Consider the following 22,072-nt stretch of genomic DNA (forward strand, 5'->3'; position numbering starts at 1 on the left):
AGTCTAGGCGCTGACATCCTTCAATGCCTGGCACTGACAATACCATTGTTTTGACATTTTTGTTATGTTAGGCCTTCGAAGCCTGTCTGCGGTCCCTTCTTTCTACAACTACTACACTGACCAGGCCACTGCTGGCCGTGTTACCCTGGAACCAATTTAAAAGTGCCTACAGTCAGCCCAATTTTGTTATGTTAGGCCTTCGAAGACTGTCTGCCGTCACTCCTTCCACTAGACTTCCACTGACCATACACTGCTGCCCATGTACCCCTGGAACAAATTTAAAAGTGCCTACAGCCAGCCCAAGTTTGTTATGTTAGGCCTTCGAAGCCTGTCTGCGTCCCGTTCTTTCAACTACAACTACACTGACCAGGCCACTGATGGCCGTGTTCCCCTGGAACCAATTTTAACTTGCCTACAGCCAGCCCTATGTTATTATGTTAGGCCTTCGAAGCCTGTCTGCGTCCCGTTCTTTCAACTACAACTACACTGACCAGGCCACTGATGGCCGTGTTCCCCTGGAACCAATTTTAACTTGCCTACAGCCAGCCCAATGTTAGGCCTTTGATGCCTGTCTGCCGTCACTCCTTCCACTAGGCCTCCACTGACCTGTCTATTGCTGCCCGTGTACCCCTTGAACCAACATCATTAAATATAAAAAAAATTAATTTGATTATAAAAAATAAGATCGTGTTGAGATCTCAAATGCAGACATTTTAACAATCAAAACAAACACACAACAAATATCTGGAACTGTACTACAAAGGTCCAACAGCTACAATTTCTTTCTCCTGCAAAAAGTTAACTGAAAGTTTTTTGGAGTTGTTAACACAGATATGGCATCCACCGAGTGTTGTCCTGTCGCGTCTCCTTTAAATTATTTCCAATAAGATGTTAAACTATTAATTTAATAAAATCAATAATTAAAAAAATAATTGAGTAAGTCAAAAGCACATTGCAAATAAACATTAATTACAAATCAAGAAGCATGGCGCGTCCGAGGGTGAGTAGATACCGAATAAGAATATAATCACCCTCGGACGCGCAATGCTTATTTAAAACAGCCTTCCTTCCTAAGAATCAGCCCTTCCGTGGTGTAGAGAGAGGTTGTGTTACACTCCAAGGTGTTCCCCAGGTTGCCTTTCCTGAGCTTCGATCTTCCGGCTCTCGTTTAGTAGCTGTTGGAAACTACGCTGCATTAGGCCTACTAATTGTGTATGGGTGAAACAGTGGCGCATCTGCGGTCCCTCCTTCCACTAGGCCTCCACTGACCTGTCTACTGCGGCCCGTGTACCCCTTGAACCAACCTAATAAAATATTTAAAAAATTAATTTGATTATAAAAAATAAGATCGTGTTGAGATCTCAAATGCAGACATTTTAACAATCAAAACAAACACACAACAAATATCTGGAACTGTACTACAAAGGTCCAACAGCTACAATTTCTTTCAACTGCAAGAAGTTAACTGAAAGTTTTTTGGAGTTGTTAACACAGATATGGCATCCACCGAGTGTTGTCCTGTCGCGTCTCCTTTAAATTATTTCCAATAAGATGTTAAACTATTTATTTAATAAAATCAATAATTAAAAAAATAATTGAGTAAGTCAAAAGCACATTGCAAATAAACATTAATTACAAATCAAGAAGCATGGCGCGTCCGAGGGTGAGTAGATACCGAATAAGAATATAATCACCCTCGGACGCGCAATGCTTATTTACAACAGCCTTCCTTCCTAAGAATCAGCCCTTTCGTGGTGTAGAGAGAGGTTGTGTTACACTCCAAGGTGTTCCCCGGGTTGCCTTTCATGAGCTTCGATCTTCCGGCTCTCGTTTAGTAGTTGGTGGAAACTACGCTGCATTAGGCCTACAAATTTGGTATGGGGTGTAGAGACAGGTTGTGTTACACTCCAAGGTTTTCACCAGGTTGCCTTTCCTGAGCTTCGATCTTCATGCTCTCGTTTAGTAGTTGTAGAAAAGTACGCTGCATTAGGCCTACAAAATGGGTATGGGGTGGAGAGAGATGGTGTGTTACACTCCAAGGTGTTCCCCAGGTTGCCTTTCCTGAGCTTCGATCTTCATGCTCTCGTTTAGTAGGTGTCGGAAAGTAGGCTGCATTAGGCCTAAAAAATGGGGAATGGGGTGGAGAGAGATGGTGTGTTACACTCCAAGGTGTTCCCCAGGTTTCCTTGCCATTGCTTCGGTCTTCCGACTCTCGTTTAGTAGTTGTAGAAAAGTACACTGCATTAGGCCTAAAAAATGGGTATGGGGTGGAGAGAGATGGTGTGTTACACTCCAAGGTGTTCCCCAGGTTGCCTTTCCTGAGCTTCGATCTTCATGCTCTCGTTTAGTAGGTGTCGGAAAGTAGGCTGCATTAGGCCTACAAATTGGGTATGGGGTGGAGAGAGATGGTGTGTTACACTCCAAGGTGTTCCCCAGGTTGCCTTTCCTGAGCTTCGATCTTCATGCTCTCGTTTAGTAGGTGTCGGAAAGTAGGCTGCATTAGGCCTAAAAAATGGGGAATGGGGTGGAGAGAGATGGTGTGTTACACTCCAAGGTGTTCCCCAGGTTTCCTTGCCATTGCTTCGGTCTTCCGACTCTCGTTTAGTAGTTGTAGAAAAGTACACTGCATTAGGCCTAAAAAATGGGTATGGGGTGGAGAGAGATGGTGTGTTACACTCCAAGGTGTTCCCCAGGTTGCCTTTCCTGAACTTCGATCTTCATGCTCTCGTTTAGTAGGTGTCGGAAAGTAGGCTGCATTAGGCCTACAAATTGGGTATGGGGTGGAGAGAGATGGTGTGTTACACTCCAAGGTGTTCCCCAGGTTTCCTTGCCATTGCTTCGGTCTTCCGACTCTCGTTTAGTAGTTGTAGAAAAGTACACAGCATTAGGCCTACAAAATGAGTATGGGGTGGAGAGAGATGGTGTGTTACACTCCAAGGTGTTCCCCAGGTTGCCTTTCCTGAGCTTCTATCTTCAGGCTCTCATTAAATTGTGGTTAAATGGAACAACTGCATTTGGCGTACTAGTTGGTTTGGGGCCTACTATCGGTGTCTGCCACTCCTTGCTGTTCTCCTGGTTTCCTGTCCTGAAATTCCATTTTCAGCCTCTCGTTAAGTAGTTGTTAATGTTAGACTGCATTTGGCCTACTAGTTGGGTTGGGGCCTACTATCGGTGTCTGCCACTCCTTGCTGTTCTCCTCCACTGAACAAAGCTGTGCCGCCTGTTTACTACGGTTGCCAATTTTGAACTGCATTTCGACTACTTACTGATTTGGCCCTACTCTCTGTGTCAGCCTCTCATTCCAGTTGTCCTCCACTGCAATGCCCCCTGGTTATTCCTGTGTTACCAATTTTGAACTGCATTTAGCCCACTTTCTTCTTTGGGCCTATATCTGTGTTTCCACTTCATCGTGCCCATTGCCCAGCCAGTGATAGATGAGTCTGCTGGTACATTGACCCATAACGCAACATTCCCCGTGCACGCTACACAACAACATTGTGACCCTGCTGAAAGTCAGGTTGCTCTTCCCGCATACCATACCACCTTACACGGGGACAAACAGGAAGGTGCAGATGAAAGTGCAGGTTCCTTCATCAGGTGGGGGGAGGAATACTAGTTGGCGACGTCACTGGCACAGGGCCTCTCATAGTACGCAAAAGTGTTGCTGCCGGTGGGAGGCGCCCCCGCCGTGCAAACACACCGCTGTACTTTGAGGGGCCCTGTGCCAGTGCCAATGCCAACGAGTGGGCCCCCCCTGCTTGCTCAGGTTCACAGCACTTGCAAAGTTGAAATACTTACCTCTCCCTGCTCCACTGCCGTGACGTGGTCCAGATTTCCTGGGCCCACTAATTACTTGAACCAGCCCTACCCCCCACAACTTTAGCCAAATGACCCCCAATTTCAAATGCCTTCCAATTATTATAAGGTAAATTACGCTTGACAAGCTTCATTAAGAAGAATGGATGGTTTTGACATTAAAATGGGTACTCTAGGTGTTTTCCTGGCCCCCACTCACTGCCGACTATGCTGCCCCATTGACTTGCATTGGGTTTCGTGTTTCGGTCGATCCCGACTTTACGTCATAATCGGCCGATTTCACTCGACCCGACTTTGGACATAGTCGGGTTTCGCAAAACCCGGCTCGACTCTAAAAAGGTCAAGGTCGCTCAACTCTAGTAATAAGCAAGTGCTAGTCAAAAGATGGAAAAAACAGGGTATTTAGTTGATACTTTTTTTGCAAACTTTTTTTTACCTAATAGAAGCTGCCTTTTTTTCAATCAATACAGTCAACAGAATTGAGAACTTGGAATCTATAAATCTCTCAAAATAGACTAACTTTTGAGCCTGTTTGTGCCAATACAATTTACTTGTCATTTTGTAATTAATCCATTCATATAAAATGCAATTTCTTTATAGGTTATAAAATTAGCTACTTCTCCATTAGAAATTGCTGTGAAGTCTGTTTAACTACTACATGCTAAAACTAACGCATTTTATAATTAACCCCTTCCCGACCCATGACGCCACGTAGGCGTCATGAAAGTCGGTGCCATTCCGACCCATGACGCCTATGCGGCGTCATGGAAAGATCGCGTCCCTGCAGGCCGGGTGAAAGGGTTAACTCCCATTTCACCCGATCTGCAGGGACAGGGGGAGTGGTAGTTTAGCCCAGGGGGGGTGGCTTCACCCCCTCGTGGCTACGATCGCTCTGATTGGCTGTTGAAAGTGAAACTGCCAATCAGAGCGATTTGTAATATTTCACCCATTATAACGGGTGAAATATTACAATCCAGCCATGGCCGATGCTGAAATATCATCGGCCATGGCTGGAAATACTAGTGTGCCCCCACCCCACCCCTCCGATCGACCCCCCACCCCCCCGATCTGGCCGGTACACTGCTCCGGCTCCCCTCCGTCCAGTGCTCCGCTCCCCCCCGTGCTCGTGCCCGCTCCCCCCGTGCTCCAATCACCCCCCCGTGCTCCAATCACCCCCCCTGCACTCCGATCCACCCCCCCGTGCTCCGTTCCACCCCCCCGTGCTCCATTCCAGCCCCCCCGTGCTCCGTTCCACGCCCCCCGCGCTCCGTTCCACCCCTCCCGCGCTCCGATTCCCCCCCCCCGTGCTCCGATCCCCCCCCCCGTGGTCCCCCCCCACCCTATCATACTTACCGATCCAGCCGTGGTCCCGTCCGTCTTCTCCCGGGCGCCGCCATCTTCCAAAATGGCGGGCGCATGCGCAGTGCGCCCGCCGAATCTGCCGGCCGGCAGATTCGTTCCAAAGTGCATTTTGATCACTGAGATATAATCTATCTCAGTGATCAAAATAAAAAAAATAATAAATGACCCCCCCCTTTGTCACCCCCATAGGTAGGGACAATAAAAAAATAAAGAAATTTTTTTTTTTCCACTAATGTTAGAATAGGGTTAGGGTTAGGGGTAGGGTTAGGGTTAGGGGTAGGGTTAGGGTTAGGGTTAGGGGTAGGGTTAGGGTTAGGGGTAGGGGTAGGGTTAGGGGTAGGGTTAGGGGTAGGGCTAGGGGTAGGGGTAGGGTTAGGGCTAGGGTTAGGGCTAGGGTTAGGGTTAGGAATGTGCACACGTATTCTGGTCCTCTGCGGATTTTTCCGCTGCGGATTTGATAAATCCGCAGTGCTAAACCGCTGCGGATTTATGGCGGATTTACCGCGTTTTTTTCTGCGCATTTCACTGCGGTTTTACAATTGCGATTTTCTATTGGAGCAGTTGTAAAACCGCTGCGGAATCCGCACAAAGAAGTGACATGCTGCGGAATGTAAACCGCTGCGTTTCCGTGCAGTTTTTCCGCAGCATGTGCACAGCGATTTTTGTTTCCCATAGGTTTACATTGAACTGTACACTCATGGGAAACTGCTGCGGATCCGCAGCGTTTTCCGCAGCGTGTGCACATACCTTTAGAATTAGGCTATGTGCACACGGTGCGGATTTGGCTGCGGATTCGCAGCAGTGTTCCATCAGGTTTACAGTACCATGTAAACATATGAAAAACCAAATCCGCTGTGCCCATGGTGCGGAAAATACCGCGCGGGAACGCTGCGTTGTATTTTCCGCAGCATGTCAATTCTTTGTGCGGATTCCGCAGCGTTTTACACCTGTTCCTCAATAGGAATCCGCAGGTGAAATCCGCACAAAAAACACTGGAAATCCGCGGAAAATCCGCAGGTAAAACACAGTGCCTTTTACCCGCAGATTTTTCAAAAATGGTGCGGAAATATCTCACACGAATCCGCAACGTGGGCACATAGCCTTAGGGTTAGGGTTGGAATTAGGGTTGTGGTTAGGGTTAGGGGTGTGTTGGGGTTAGTGTTGTGGTTAGGGGTGTGTTGGGGTTAGGGTTGTGATTAGGATTATGGCTACAGTTGGGATTAGGGTTAGGGGTGTGTTGGGGTTAGTGTTGGAGTTAGAATTGAGGGGTTACCACTGTTTAGGCACATCAGGGGGTCTCCAAACGCAACATGGCGCCACCATTGATTCCAGCCAATCTCGTATTCAAAAAGTCAAATGGTGCTCCCTCACTTCCGAGCCCTGACGTGTGCCCAAACAGTGGTTTACCCCCACATATGGGGTACCAGCATACTCAGGACAAACTGCGCAACAATTACTGGGGTCCAATTTCTCCTGTTACCCTTGTGAATCTAAAAAAATGCTTGCTAAAACATAATTTTTGAGGAAAGAAAAATGATTTTTTATTTTCACGGCTCTGCGTTGTAAACGTCTGTGAAGCACTTGGGGGTTCAAAGTGCTCACCACATATCTAGATAAGTTCCTTGGGGGGGTCTAGTTTCTAAAATGGGGTCACTTGTGGGGGGTTTCTACTGTTTAGGCACACCAGGGGCTCTGCAAACGTAACGTGACACCCGCAGACCATTCCATCAAAGTCTGCATTTCAAAAGTCACTACTTCCCTTCTGAGCCCCGACGTGTGCCCAAACAGTGGTTTACCCCCACATATGGGGTATCAGCGTACTCAGGAGAAACTGGACAACAACTTTTGGGGTCCAATTTCTCCTGTAACCCTTGGGAAAATAAAAAATTCTGGGCTAAATAATTATTTTTGAGGAAAGAAAACGTATTTATTATTTTCACGGCTCTGCATTATAAACTTCTATGAAGCACTTGGGGGTTCAAAGTGCTCACCACACATCTAGATAAGTTCCTTTCAGGGTCTAGTTTCCAAAATGGGGTCACTTGTGGGGGGTTTCTACTGTTTAGGCACATCAGGGGCTCTGCAAACGCAACGTGACGCCCGCAGAGCATTCCATCAAAGTCTGCATTTCAAAACATCACTACTTCAATTCCAAGCCCCGGCATGTGCCCAAACAGTAGTTTACCCCCACATATGGGGTATCACCGTACTCAGGAGAAACTGGACAACAAATATTGGGGTCAAATTTCTCCTGTTACCCTTGGGAAAATTAAAAAATTCTGGGCTAAATAATTATTTTTGAGGAAAGAAAACGTATTTATTATTTTCACGGCTCTGCATTATAAACTTCTATGAAGCACTTGGGGGTTCAAAGTGCTCACCACACATCTAGATAAGTTCCTTTGGGGGTCTAGTTTCCAAAATGGGGTCACTTGTGGGGGGTTTCTACTGTTGAGCCACATCAGGGGCTCTGCAAACGCAACGTGACGCCCACAGAGCATTCCATCAAAGTCTGCATTTCAAAACGTCACTACTTCACTTCCGAGCCCCGGCATGTGCCCAAACAGTGATTTACCCCCACATATGGGGTATCAGCGTACTCAGGAGAAACTGGACAACAACTTTTGGGGTCAAATTTCTCCTGTTACCCTTGGGAAAATAAAAAATTGCAGGCTAAAAGATCATTTTTGAGAAAATAATTTTTTTTTTTTTTTCATGGCTCTGCGTTATAAACTTCTGTGAAGCACTTGGGGGTTCAAAGTCCTCACCACACATCTAGATTAGTTCCTTTGGGGGTCTAGTTTCTAAAATGGTGTCATTTCTGGGGGATCTCCAATGTTTAGGCACACAGGGGCTCTCCAAACGTGACATGGTGTCCGCTAATGATTGGAGCTAATTTTCCATTTAAAAAGCCAAATGGCGTGCCATCCCTTCCGAGCCCTGCCGTGCGCCCAAACAGTGGTTTACCCCCACATATGGGGTATCAGCGTACTCAGGACAAACTGGACAACAATATTTGGGGTCCAATTTCTCCTATTATCCTTGGCAAAATAGGAAATTCCAGGCTAAAAAATCATTTTTGAGGAAAGAAAAATTATTTTTTATTTTCATGGCTCTGCGTTATAAACTTCTGTGAAGCACCTGGGGGTTTAAAGTGCTCAATATGCATCTAGATAAGTTCCTTGGGGGGTCTAGTTTCCAAAATGGGGTCACTTGTGGGGGAGCTCCAATGTTTAGGCACACAGGGGCTCTCCAAACGCGACATGGTGTCCACTAACAATTGGAGCTAATTTTCCATTCAAAAAGTCAAATGGCACGCCTTCTCTTCCGAGCCCTGCCGAGTGCCCAAACAGTGGTTTACCCCCACATATGAGGTATCGGCGTACTCGGGAGAAATTGCCCAACAAATTTTATGATCCATTTTATCCTACTGCCCATGTGAAAATGAAAAAATTGAGGCGAAAAGAATTTTTTTGTGAAAAAAAATTACTTTTTCATTTTTACAGATCAATTTGTGAAGCACCTGAGGGTTTAAAGTGCTCACTAGGCATCTAAATTAGTTCCTTGGGGGGTCTAGTTTCCATAATGGGGTCACTTGTGGGGGAGCGCCAATGTTTAGGCACACAGGAGCTATCCAAACGCGACATGGTGTCCGCTAACGATGGAAATAATTTTTCATTCAAAAAGTCAAATGGCGCTCCTTCCCTTCCGAGCCTTACCATGTGCCCAAACAGTGGTTTACCTCCACATGTGAGGTATTGGTGTACTCAGGAGAAATTGCCCAACACATTTTAGGATCCATTTTATCCTGTTGCCCATGTGAAAATGAAAAAATTGAGGCTAAAAGAATTTTTTTGTGAAAAAAAAGTACTTTTTCATTTTTACGGATCAATTTGTGAAGCACTTGGGGGTTCAAAGTGCTCACTATGCATCTAGATAAGTTCCTTGGGGTGTCTAGTTTCCAAAATGGGGTCACTTGTGGGGGAGCTCCAATTTTTAGGCACACGGGGGCTCTCCAAACGTGACATGGTGTCCGCTAAAGAGTGGAGCCAATTTTTGATTCAAAAAGTCAAATGGCGCTCCTTCCCTTCCAAGCCCTGCCGTGCGCCAAAACAGTGGTTTACCCCCACATATGAGGTATCAGCGTACTCAGGACAAATTGGACAACAACGTTCGTGGTTCAGTTTCTCCTTTTACCATTGGGAAAATAAAAAAATTGTTGCTAAAAGATAATTTTTGTGACTTAAAAGTTAAATGTTCATTTTTTCCTTCCGTGTTGCTTCTGCTGCTGTGAAGCACCTGAAGGGTTAATAAACTTCTTGAATGTGGTTTTGAGTACCTTGAGGGGTGCAGTTTTTAGAATGGTGTCACTTTTGGGTATTTTCAGCCATATAGACCCCTCAAACTGACTTCAAATGTGAGGTGGTCCCTAAAAAAAATGGTTTTGTAAATTTCGTTGTAAAAATGACAAATCGCTGGTCGAATTTTAACCCTTATAACTTCCTAACAAAAAAAAATTTTGTTTCCAAAATTGTGCTGATGTAAAGTAAACATGTGGGAAATGTTATTTATTAACTATTTTGTGTCACATATCTCTCTGGTTTAACAGAATAAAAATTCAAAATGTGAAAATTGCGAAATTTTCAAAATTTTCGCCAAATTTCCGTGTTTATCACAAATAAATGCAGAATTTATTGACCTAAATTTACCACTAACATGAAGCCCAATATGTCACGAAAAAACAATCTCAGAACCGCTAGGATCCGTTGAAGCGTTCCTGAGTTATTACCTCATAAAGGGACACTGGTCAGAATTGCAAAAAACGGCAAGGTCTTTAAGGTCAAAATAGGTTGGGTCTTGAAGGGGTTAAAAGAGTATGTTGAAAATATAACTAACCTTTAATTTTTATATTTTTGGATTTTGGCCAGCATGAAAAGCTCCGAAACTTTGTACATCATTTTCTAGGTGATTTGTCTTCATTGACTTAAAAAAATTGTATGTACCGTAAATGAATTTTAATCTCCTGCTTTTCCCCAGTCTATTTGCCTGTCTTTAGCTTATTTAGATATTTGAATGTACTCATTTGGAATATTGATGCTGGCATTGAAGAAGTCAGCTCAGCATGTGTGTTACTAGCTCTGGGGTTTAAGGATCAACTTTTATTATTATTATTATTATTATTATACATTTTTATAGCGCCATTTATTCCATGGCGCTTTACATGTGAATACGGGGCAAATATAGACAAATACATTAAACATGAGCAGATAACAAGGCACACGAGTACATAAGGAGGGAGGACCCTGCCCGCGAGGGCTCACAGTCTGCAGGGGGTGGGTGAGGATACACTAGGAGAGGGAAGAGCTGGCTGTGCGGCTGTTCAGTAGGTTGAGGATCACTGCAGGCTGTAGGCTTGTCGGAAGAGATGAGTCTTCAGGTTCTTTTTGAAGGTTTCTATGGTAGGCGCAAGTCTGATGTGTTGGGGTAGAGAGTTCCAGAGTATGGGGGAAGCACGGGAGAAGTCTTGGATGCGGTTATGGGAAGAAGAGATGAGAGGGGAGTAGAGAAGGAGGTCTTGGGAGGACCGGAGGTCGCGTGTAGGTAGGTACCGGGAGACCATGTCACAGATGTATGGAGGAGACAGGTTGTGGATGGCTTTGTATGTCAGTGTGAGGGTTTTGAACTGGAGTCTCTGGGCGATAGGAAGCCAGTGAAGGGCTTTTACTGCCATCATCTGTACTCCAACTTAGTTTGTTCTGATATCAGTGCAGATGAAGGCAGATAAATAAATTGGAGAAAAGCCACTTACATTTAATTGTTTTTTTTTTTTTTTTAAAGTAAATAAATTCCATACTACAATGATTCTTTCATTTTGTCTGTTACATTACATATCCACAACATGGGTCTGAAATGACTAGTTAGGTTATATCTTTCATATTTGACTGCAGCATTAATATATACCATATTTTGTGGATTATAAATCTCACCCAAAATTTTGGGAAGGAAAATAGGAAAACATGTTTTTAATAAAATAGTGATGTGACTTCTACAATAGGTTACTGGAGGAGGGGAGGCTGTGGTGAAATGGGGTCCCAGGAAACAGGGTTGCCACTGCAGTAAGCTGGAGGTGGTGCTGCGGGCCCCAGGCTGGGAGGAGGGGGAGTTCGGTGGTGCTAGGATGCGGTGGGCCACAGAATTTCATAAAATGTCACTGGAGCCTTTGCACTTCTCATGTCTTTCAGTGTGATGGACTCTGGAAAATGGCCGCCGAAGGTGGCACATGTGCAGATTGAGATCTTGGCACTGAGATCTTGTGTCCCGAGACTTTTTGTCGCTCCAGCAACGTTTGTGAAATTCTTGGCCAGTGCAAGCATGCAGATCTCAGTGTGCTAGAGTGTATTTTTTTTGCAAAAATGATGTACCATATCTGAAACTTTATTGTGGGCAGCATGGTGGGTGAGTGGTTAGCACTGCAGCCTTGCAGCGCTGGAGTCATGGTTCAAATGCCAACAAGGGCAACATCTGCAAGTAGTTTGTGTGTTCTCCCCGTGATTGAATGGGTTTCTTCCGGGTTCTCCGGTTTCCTCCCACATTCCAAAGACCTACTGATAGGGAATTTAGATTGTGAGCCTCATCGGGGACAGCGATGATAATGGGGAATTAATGGCGCTATATTGTCACACAAGGAAGTGGGTGGGGAGGGGTTGGCTCTGAATAAATCAGAATAAGTACTTTCCTGACAAATCTTGTCAGATAGATCCAGTAAAATGATGGCTTGCTTTCCTACACTTGCACCTAGCAGCTTTACTACTAGTATCTGCATTCACTTGACACGGCACAATTTTGTGCCAGATATTTTCTATTCTTTGTATTTCATCACCAGTGTGTTATACTGTGTTACTAAAGGGCGTTTGGCACTGGAAAATCAAAGGATTAGAGGACTACACATATTACATCTACCACTTATGATAGGCTTCAGATCTCCGCTTGAGTCTTTAGGGTATGTGCACACGTCAGGATTTCTTGCAGAAATTTCCTGAAGAAAACCGGAAATTTTCTGCAAGAAATCCGCATTTTTTTTTTGCGTTTTTTTAGCATTTTGCAAGCGTAATTAGCTTGCAGAATGCTAAAGTTTTCCAAGCGATCTGTAGCATCGCTTGGAAAACTGACTGACAGGTTGGTCACACTTGTCAAACATAGTGTTTGACAAGTGTGACCAACTTTTTACTATAGATGCAGCCTATGCCGCATCTATAACCACCAAGAAAAAGATGTCATGCTATATATAGGGGACCACCAAAAAATAAACCAAAGTATATAGAAATAACTACAAATATTTTATTATGTCGATCAAAAACATACAAACGACACTACAGTTTAAGAACATTTAAAAACACACACAAGTGTAACATCATAGATTCCAATAAGGAACCTCCCCCTGGACATGTAATATGATGAAGGTACAGAAAATGTTTAATTCATGGGTACAACTGTCCTGTATACAAATTTTTCAAAATGATAGAAGAAAACCTTCAAGATATAATACCAAAAGATGAAATTTTATATATATACCTGGCCCAGCTCGCAGCATTTAGATATTATTATGCATAAGAGTAGTCCCATTGATACATTGGACTAGTGCCAAGTGTTTATGTACAACAGAGCATGGAGATAAACAGTACACACAAGCCTAGAATCCAGCTAGTGAGTTATCCTGAAAAAAGCCCCCAGTACCGGAATACGTGTAGAATGCTATTACACATATCCCACCTATACACAGACCATGTCTGGAAATTAAAGTGGCCCTCAAGCCGGGCATACAATCCTAAGGGGAACCAACGTTATAGGGTGTGTACACATAGACTTAGAGTACAGCTAGTAAATTATCCTGAGTAAAGCCCCCAGTATTGGAGTGCATATATAAAGTGCTGTTATATATACTGGAATACACCTAAAATGCTGTTTACATATATCCCACCTATACACAGGCCATATAGTCCAAGGGGAACCAGTATATGATAATGTATGCAGCATAAAGGACAACAAACTAACACCAATTAAGGTGGAAAAATACTACCATCTCTGTGTACATGCGGAATAACGACGCTGATAGAACATGACCATAGTACCCATCCATACAGAGGTCCAGGGGGCTAAAGCCCAACGCGTGTCGCCACGGGAGTGGCTTCGTCAGGGGCAAGTGCCTTAGTATGCGACCGACTACTATATATATACATAAATAAAGAGGCTTACCCTAATGAACAAACACCCATCAGCTGTGACACGGCGGAGAAATGTAACGGGCTGAGCATGGCATGTCGGCGTTCCCAGCGCCGGAAGTGGCACCGCACTCACGGACTTCCGAGAGTCGCAAGATGGCCGTGTGAGTGCTAGGTGCGCATGCCCAAAACCCATGTAAGAAAGTGGGTAATGGGAATGCTATGGAGCACCAAGATGGCCACCAAATGCACCCATTGCGCACGCGCGGATATAATACCCAGCGCCAGAGGTAACGCCACATAAAGGCGCTACCAAAAGCATCCAGATGGCAATAGAGGCATTGTGAGCCCATGCCCAGATCCCATATCAAGGAATGGGTAGTACAAGTACTATGGAGTACCGGAGTAGCCGCGCGATGTGCGCATTGCGCACGTGCTAATATGCCACACCAGTACCTAGTGCATAGTGAGGAAACCAATCATCCTGAAAACTGTCAGGATGACTGGTGTTACGACAAAGTGGAAATACACGGTATCGATACTACTATAGGACCACAATAAAACCCCTATACAAATGAGGACAACGCCATATTCATGCAAATTCCCTTAACTTAAACATAATACTAGAAAACATATATAATGAACATGAACAACTGTTGAAGTTGCCAAAATGGCAATATAGGCTCTGTGTGCGCATGCCCAGATCCCATATCCAAGAATAGATATTGAAAACATTCTAAGGCATATGAATGGCTGCGGGATGCAAGCATTGCCCACACACTGATATCCTGCACCAGCCCCTTACATATAGTGTAAACAGGTTATCCTAAAAAATATATATCGGGATAAATCGTATAGGATCGTATAAGCATACCAAGTGTCCACATACGCATAATAATACAAGGAAGGTCCCTATAAAGCATAGAGATGATATCATCGTAATATTTGACACAGATACTCTTATGTTAGGCACCGTGATAAGACACATATATGATGGTAGATAAGAACGACTGTAAAGGTATATACCAATACCCCGGAATAGCCTATACAGGTGTCGACAAAGAAGCTCCCATATCACCCCTTCTTGCAATATAGAAATAATAATAAACTTATACTACAAAAAAAAAAAAAATATATATATATATATATAAATGTACATATATAACCCCATAAGCAGGAATAGAATGAAAAATAGAATAAAATAGGCTGAACCAAACAGAAAAATGCTTTGTTATTTGGAGGTGAGATGTTTATTTTAACCAAGAAGATGGGGCATAACGAGCCCTAGTAGAGGCCCAATACATTGATATGTATTCTTACCAACAGGAAGATAAAGGGACACCCTATCCAGTCACCAGTGTTTACATTCCTTACTTATAATACAGATGAAAAACTATCCTCCTATAGGGGGGGGTTTAGATAGGTATACACTTTTTATATATGATGAAAAATATATGACAAATCAGAAAAAGTAAATCCCAACACACTAAATACAGCTAGAGCATGCGAGCTGGTACCAGGTCTGGTCAGAGAGACACTGTAGATGCCCATAGCAAATTACTGATATGAGACAAATACAGAACCAAACCGACATAAAATCAGGAAACCCAATCAAATATATGATATTAAGAAACAAAAAGCGGAGAAATACATCAAAGATATTTCTCATAATTGTTTATAAAAACCGGTGAAAAGAAATTCTTCATTAAGTCCCCTAGGCGTCATGCTCTTTAAATCATAAATCCATTTTGTTTCGCAACACAAAAGCCGCTTGACGATGTCTCCACCCCTAATATTGAGGTGTATTCCCTCTAGGCCCATGACTTTAAACTTGGAGGTTTTGCATTGATGGTAGTCCAAGAAATGTGCTGCCACCAACACAAAAGCTCATGTTCATTATATATGTTTTCTAGTATTATGTTTAAGTTAAGGGAATTTGCATGAATATGGCATTGTCCTCATTTGTATAGGGGTTTTATTGTGGTCCTATAGTAGTATCGATACCGTGTATTTCCACTTTGTCGTAACACCAGTCATCCTGACAGTTTTCAGGATGACTGGTTTCCTCACTATGCACTAGGTACTGGTGTGGCATATTAGCGCGTGCGCAATGCGCACATCGCGCGGCTACTCCGGTACTCCATAGTACTTGTACTACCCATTCCTTGATATGGGATCTGGGCATGGGCTCACAATGCCTCTATTGCCATCTGGATGCTTTTGGTAGCGCCTTTATGTGGCGTTACCTCTGGCGCTGGGTATTATATCCGCGCGTGCGCAATGGGTGCATTTGGTGGCCATCTTGGTGCTCCATAGCATTCCCATTACCCACTTTCTTACATGGGGTTTGGGCATGCGCACCTAGCACTCACACGGCCATCTTGCGACTCTCGGAAGTCCGTGAGTGCGGCGCCACTTCCGGCGCTGGGAACGCCGACATGCCATGCTCAGCCCGTTACATTTCTCCGCCGTGTCACAGCTGATGGGTGTTTGTTCATTAGGGTAAGCCTCTTTATTTATGTATATATATAGTAGTCGGCCGCATACTAAGGCACTTGCCCCTGATGAAGCCACTCCCGTGGCGACACGCGTTGGGCTTTAGCCCCCTGGACCTCTGTATGGATGGGTACTATGGTCATGTTCTATCAGCGTCGTTATTCCGCATGTACACAGAGATGGTAGTATTTTTCCACCTTAATTGGTGTTAGTTTGTTGTCCTTTATGCTGCATACATTATCATATACTGGTTCCCCTTGGACTATATGGCCTGTGTATAGGTGGGATATATGTAAACAGCATTTTAGGTGTATTCCAGTATATATAACAGCACTTTATATATGCACTCCAATACTGGGGGCTTTACTCAGGATAATTTACTAGCTGTACTCTAAGTCTATGTGTACACACCCTATAACGTTGGTTCCCCTTAGGATTGTATGCCCGGCTTGAGGGCCACTTTAATTTCCAGACATGGTCTGTGTATAGGTGGGATATGTGTAATAGCATTCTACACGTATTCCGGTACTGGGGGCTTTTTTCAGGATAACTCACTAGCTGGATTCTAGGCTTGTGTGTACTGTTTATCTCCATGCTCTGTTGTACATAAACACTTGGCACTAGTCCAATGTATCAATGGGACTACTCTTATGCATAATAATATCTAAATGCTGCGAGCTGGGCCAGGTATATATATAAAATTTCATCTTTTGGTATTATATCTTGAAGGTTTTCTTCTATCATTTTGAAAAATTTGTATACAGGACAGTTGTACCCATGAATTAAACATTTTCTGTACCTTCATCATATTACATGTCCAGGGGGAGGTTCCTTATTGGAATCTATGATGTTACACTTGTGTGTGTTTTTAAATGTTCTTAAACTGTAGTGTCGTTTGTATGTTTTTGATCGACATAATAAAATATTTGTAGTTATTTCTATATACTTTGGTTTATTTTTTGGTGGTCCCCTATATATAGCATGACATCTTTTTCTTGGTGGTTACGGATCTTACTATAGGTCATGCTGTGGGTTGTACCCCTGTTTTTTCGTTATTGTGTTTGATGGTGCCCTCCATCTTTCTGTTATACAATTGGCCTTGTAGGGGGGTCTCTTTTTTTCCCTTCCTTTTCTGGAGTAGTGGCACATCGTACTGAGCTATTTTAGCCCTTATAGTGTATACTTTATTTAGCTTGCCCGATATGGACCTGTCTAGCAGGGAGACGGCATGGAGCAATAGGGCTCTGGGTTTATTTGATAATGACTCCAACACTATTGCTGGAGATACTGGTAAAGATACGGATTTTCAAAACCTATCCTCCAAAATTTTGGGTTTACATAAATCCTTGACTAAAACATGGTGGAACATTAGAAGCCTTGAAGAATATAAGAAAGCCAATCTTATACCACGGGGATTACGGGTACAGATCTTCCCGGCATGGGAGGCTACCCCTGACTTTCGTGGCATTTGGGAAACTGGCTTGGTTAAATGTTCCACCATTTTGATAGACATGCTCATAGAACATGACCAAACTCTGCTAAATAAGATTAAAAGCGAAATTAAGAGCTGTGAAAATAGGCTCACTGAGTTTGATAAGGAGGCTCTAGTGAACCCCTTCCAACTGAAGCTAAAAAATGTAATCGACACCTTTGAGAAAGAAATTATTGCTCGTAAAAGGAACAAATTCCACAGAGACAAGTCTGATTTCAATAATGGGAGAGCATATAGATGGACTCATCGGGGAAATAGAAGACCCTACTAGGATGACCTAAATAGGGTACCGGAGAGTCAAGCTGGTCCAGAAATGTCTTCCAGTGATTTTTTGTCCTCAGACCCCAGCGACGGAGAAGGCGCAATCGGAGGGGTCGCAGAAAAGCTGGGATCCAACAAAAGAAAGGGCAGAGGATACAGGAATTGGTCACCGACATACAAGAGGGAGACCAGGCTCAACAGGAGGAGATAATCAGGGACAATCCAGATAAGGCTCAACAAGGTAATCTACAAATTGTCAACCTGTCCTCACACACACTGTCGGTACCTGAAACTAGGGTTCTCTCTAGAGGCCTTTCGTTTTCTCCAATGAACATCCTTAATAAATTTGTATTGGTGAAGGACCTCTATCTCTTTTGTCGCCAACTTACCTTTAGGCTTCTTTACCATCAGCCCTCTTTATTGGACACATTTCCTGATAATGAGAGACAGGTCTTTCAAGACCTTTTGGAACTTTTACAGGAAAATGAGTCTCCACCCTCTAGAAACAGATTTACCAGACGTCTTCCATCGCAGGCCACTCCGTCCTTTTCCCTATTCCCTGCAGTACAGATATTTTTTGAGAAAACGTGTCGTGATATCGAAAATTTAAGACCAGATCCTCACAAGGCTAATAACCTTAGCAGGGAGGAATCTAAGGCTTTACAGGACTTAAAGAAAAACAAGGAGTTTGTGGTACGTGAAGCTGATAAAGGGGGTAACGTTGTCTTGTGGCCACATGATTTGTATCTTAAAGAAATCACAAGACAGCTCAATAAATGACAACTGTTATACTATTCTACCCTCAGATCCGACTGACTTTTTCAAGAGTCAGCTTGACTGTATCATCAATGGGGCTTTTCGGGATCACGTAATAACTAAAAAAGAAGCAGACTTTCTCATAACACCAGTACCAAGTATTCCTACCTTTTATGCTCTCCCGAAAATCCACAAGTCCCTTGTAGAGCCTCCAGGTAGGCCAATAGTCTCAGGGATTGGGAGTATTTTTGAACGTCCGTGCATTTATGTTGATCATTTTTTGCAGCCATTGGTTACTTCCTTGAAGTCTTTCACCAGAGATTCCACTCATCTGTTGCAATTCCTGGAAGAATGTGAGATCCCCGAGAACACCTTGCTAATTAGTATGGATGTGGAGTCCCTGTATACGAGCATCGCACATCATTCAGGTATGCGGGCAGTCTCTTTTTTCTTGGAAAAATCTACAGAAAGAACCTTAGAACATGATAGGTTCATCCTGAGATTGCTACATTTCATTTTAGACAAAAATTACTTTGTCTTTGATAGGAGGTTTTTCAGACAAATATCTGGTACCACCATGGGGGCCCGCTGTGCCCCCGCCTACGCCAACCTATTTTTAGGTTGGTGGGAGGAGACAATAGTTTATCAACATCGTCTGTTCAACTCTATGGTACATACCTGGCAAAGGTATATTGACGACATCCTGATGATTTGGACGGGACCTATCGAGGATTGCAACCAATTTATTGAAGATCTTAATATAAATAACCTAAACATTAAACTTACATCTCTGATTTCAGCTACCAGCATTGACTTCTTGGACTTGAGACTTATGGTTAAGGACACGAAAATAGTAAGTGGACTGCATCGAAAAACGACAGCTACCAACAGTCTCCTGCATTTCACCAGTTTTCACCCGTTTCACCTTAAAAAAGGCATCCCGAAGGGCCAATTCCTTCGCGTAAGAAGAAATTGTAGCACGGATGAAGAGTTCAGACATCAATCGAGGGATTTATCTGACCACTTTAAGAAAAGGGGGTATCCACAGAGACTGATTTCGGGGGCTTTTCAACATGCCCAACAACTAGATCGTAAACATCTCTTTGAAAAACAGGTACGTGGATCTACACGTCCCCTAGCCCTTATAACTACCTTTAATAATCAGTGGGCAGATATACGGAACCTTCTGGGCCGGAATTGGGATATTCTCATGACTGATAAGCGAATTCCATCAGTGGTCTCCAACTCCCCCTGTATGGTAGCTAGAAGGGCAAAAAACCTTAGGGATGACCTCTGTCATAGTCACTATCAGCGCCCAGTGGTGAGGTTGAACCGAGGGACTAGAACCTTTGGCTCATATCCCTGTGGGGGATGTAATATCTGCCAGTTTATGATCTCACAAGACGGTTTTTCTATTTCTACAGTCCCCTTCCGGATACAACCGAGAGAATTTTTTAACTGCAGAACCAGGAATTTGGTGTACGCAATTTTTTGCGATTGCCCAAAGGTGTATGTCGGACAGACTACGCAGGCGTTAAGAAGGAGGATGCAACAACACCTCTCAAGTATCTCCACCGCAGCAAGAGATCGGGCAAAGAACAAGACTCTATCTTCTGTGGCAGTTCATTTCTTGGACTGCCATCAATGCAAAACCTCCAAGTTTAAAGTCATGGGCCTAGAGGGAATACACCTCAATATTAGGGGTGGAGACATCGTCAAGCGGCTTTTGTGTTGCGAAACAAAATGGATTTATGATTTAAAGAGCATGACGCCTAGGGGACTTAATGAAGAATTTCTTTTCACCGGTTTTTATAAACAATTATGAGAAATATCTTTGATGTATTTCTCCACTTTTTGTTTCTTAATATCATATATTTGATTGGGTTTCCTGATTTTATGTCGGTTTGGTTCTGTATTTGTCTCATATCAGTAATTTGCTATGGGCATCTACAGTGTCTCTCTGACCAGACCTGGTACCAGCTCGCATGCTCTAGCTGTATTTAGTGTGTTGGGATTTACTTTTTCTGATTTGTCATATATTTTTCATCATATATAAAAAGTGTATACCTATCAAACCCCCTCCCCCCTATAGGAGGATAGTTTTTCATCTGTATTATAAGTAAGGAATGTAAACACTGGTGACTGGATAGGGTGTCCCTTTATCTTCCTGTTGGTAAGAATACATATCAATGTATTGGGCCTCTACTAGGGCTCGTTATGCCCCATCTTCTTGGTTAAAATAAACATCTCACCTCCAAATAACAAAGCATTTTTCTGTTTGGTTCAGCCTATTTTATTCTATTTTTCATTCTATTCCTGCTTATGGGGGTTATATATGTACATTTATATATATATATATATATATATATATATATATATATTTTTTTTTTTTTTTGTAGTATAAGTATATTATTATTTCTATATTGCAAGAAGGGGTGATATGGGAGCTTCTTTGTCGACACCTGTATAGTCTATCCCGGGGTATTGGTATATACCTTTACAGTCGTTCTTATCCACCATCATATATGTGTCTTATCACGGTGCCTAACATAAGAGTATCTGTGTCGAATATTACGATGATATCATCTCTATGCTTTATAGGGACCTTCCTTGTATTATTATGCGTATGTGGACACTTGGTATGCTTATACGATCCTATACGATTTATCCCGATATATATTTTTTAGGATAACCTGTTTACACTATATGTAGGGGGCTGGTGCAGGATATCAGTGTGTGGGCAATGCTTGCATCCCGCAGCCATTCATATGCCTTAGAATGTTTTCAATATCTATTCTTGGATATGGGATCTGGGCATGCGCACACAGAGCCTATATTGCCATTTTGGCAACTTCAACAGTTGTTCATGTTCATTATATATGTTTTCTAGTATTATGTTTAAGTTAAGGGAATTTGCATGAATATGGCGTTGTCCTCATTTGTAAAGGGGTTTTATTGTGGTCCTATAGTAGTATCGATACCGTGTATTTCCACTTTGTCGTAACACCAGTCATCCTGACAGTTTTCAGGATGACTGGTTTCCTCACTATGCACTAGGTACTGGTGTGGCATATTAGCGGGTGCGCAATGCGCACATCGCGCGGCTACTCCGGTACTCCATAGTACTTGTACTACCCATTCCTTGATATGGGATCTGGGCATGGGCTCACAATGCCTCTATTGCCATCTGGATGCTTTTGGTATCGCCTTTATGTGGCGTTACCTCTGGCGCTGGGTATTATATCCGCGTGTGCGCAATGGGTGCATTTGGTGGCCATCTTGGTGCTCCATAGCATTCCCATTACCCACTTTCTTACATGGGTTTTGGGCATGCGCACCTAGCACTCACACGGCCATCTTGCGACTCTCGGAAGTCCGTGAGTGCGGCGCCACTTCCGGCGCTGGGAACGCCGACATGCCATGCTCAGCCCGTTACATTTCTCCGCCGTGTCACAGCTGATGGGTGTTTGTTCATTAGGGTAAGCCTCTTTATTTATGTATATATATAGTAGTCGGTCGCATACTAAGGCACTTGCCCCTGACGAAGCCACTCCCGTGGCGACACGCGTTGGGCTTTAGCCCCCTGGACCTCTGTATGGATGGGTACTATGGTCATGTTCTATCAGCGTCGTTATTCCGCATGTACACAGAGATGGTAGTATTTTTCCAC

Source organism: Ranitomeya imitator, chromosome 3, assembly GCF_032444005.1.
Source record: "Ranitomeya imitator isolate aRanImi1 chromosome 3, aRanImi1.pri, whole genome shotgun sequence".
In the NCBI taxonomy this organism is placed as follows: Eukaryota; Metazoa; Chordata; class Amphibia; order Anura; family Dendrobatidae; genus Ranitomeya; species Ranitomeya imitator.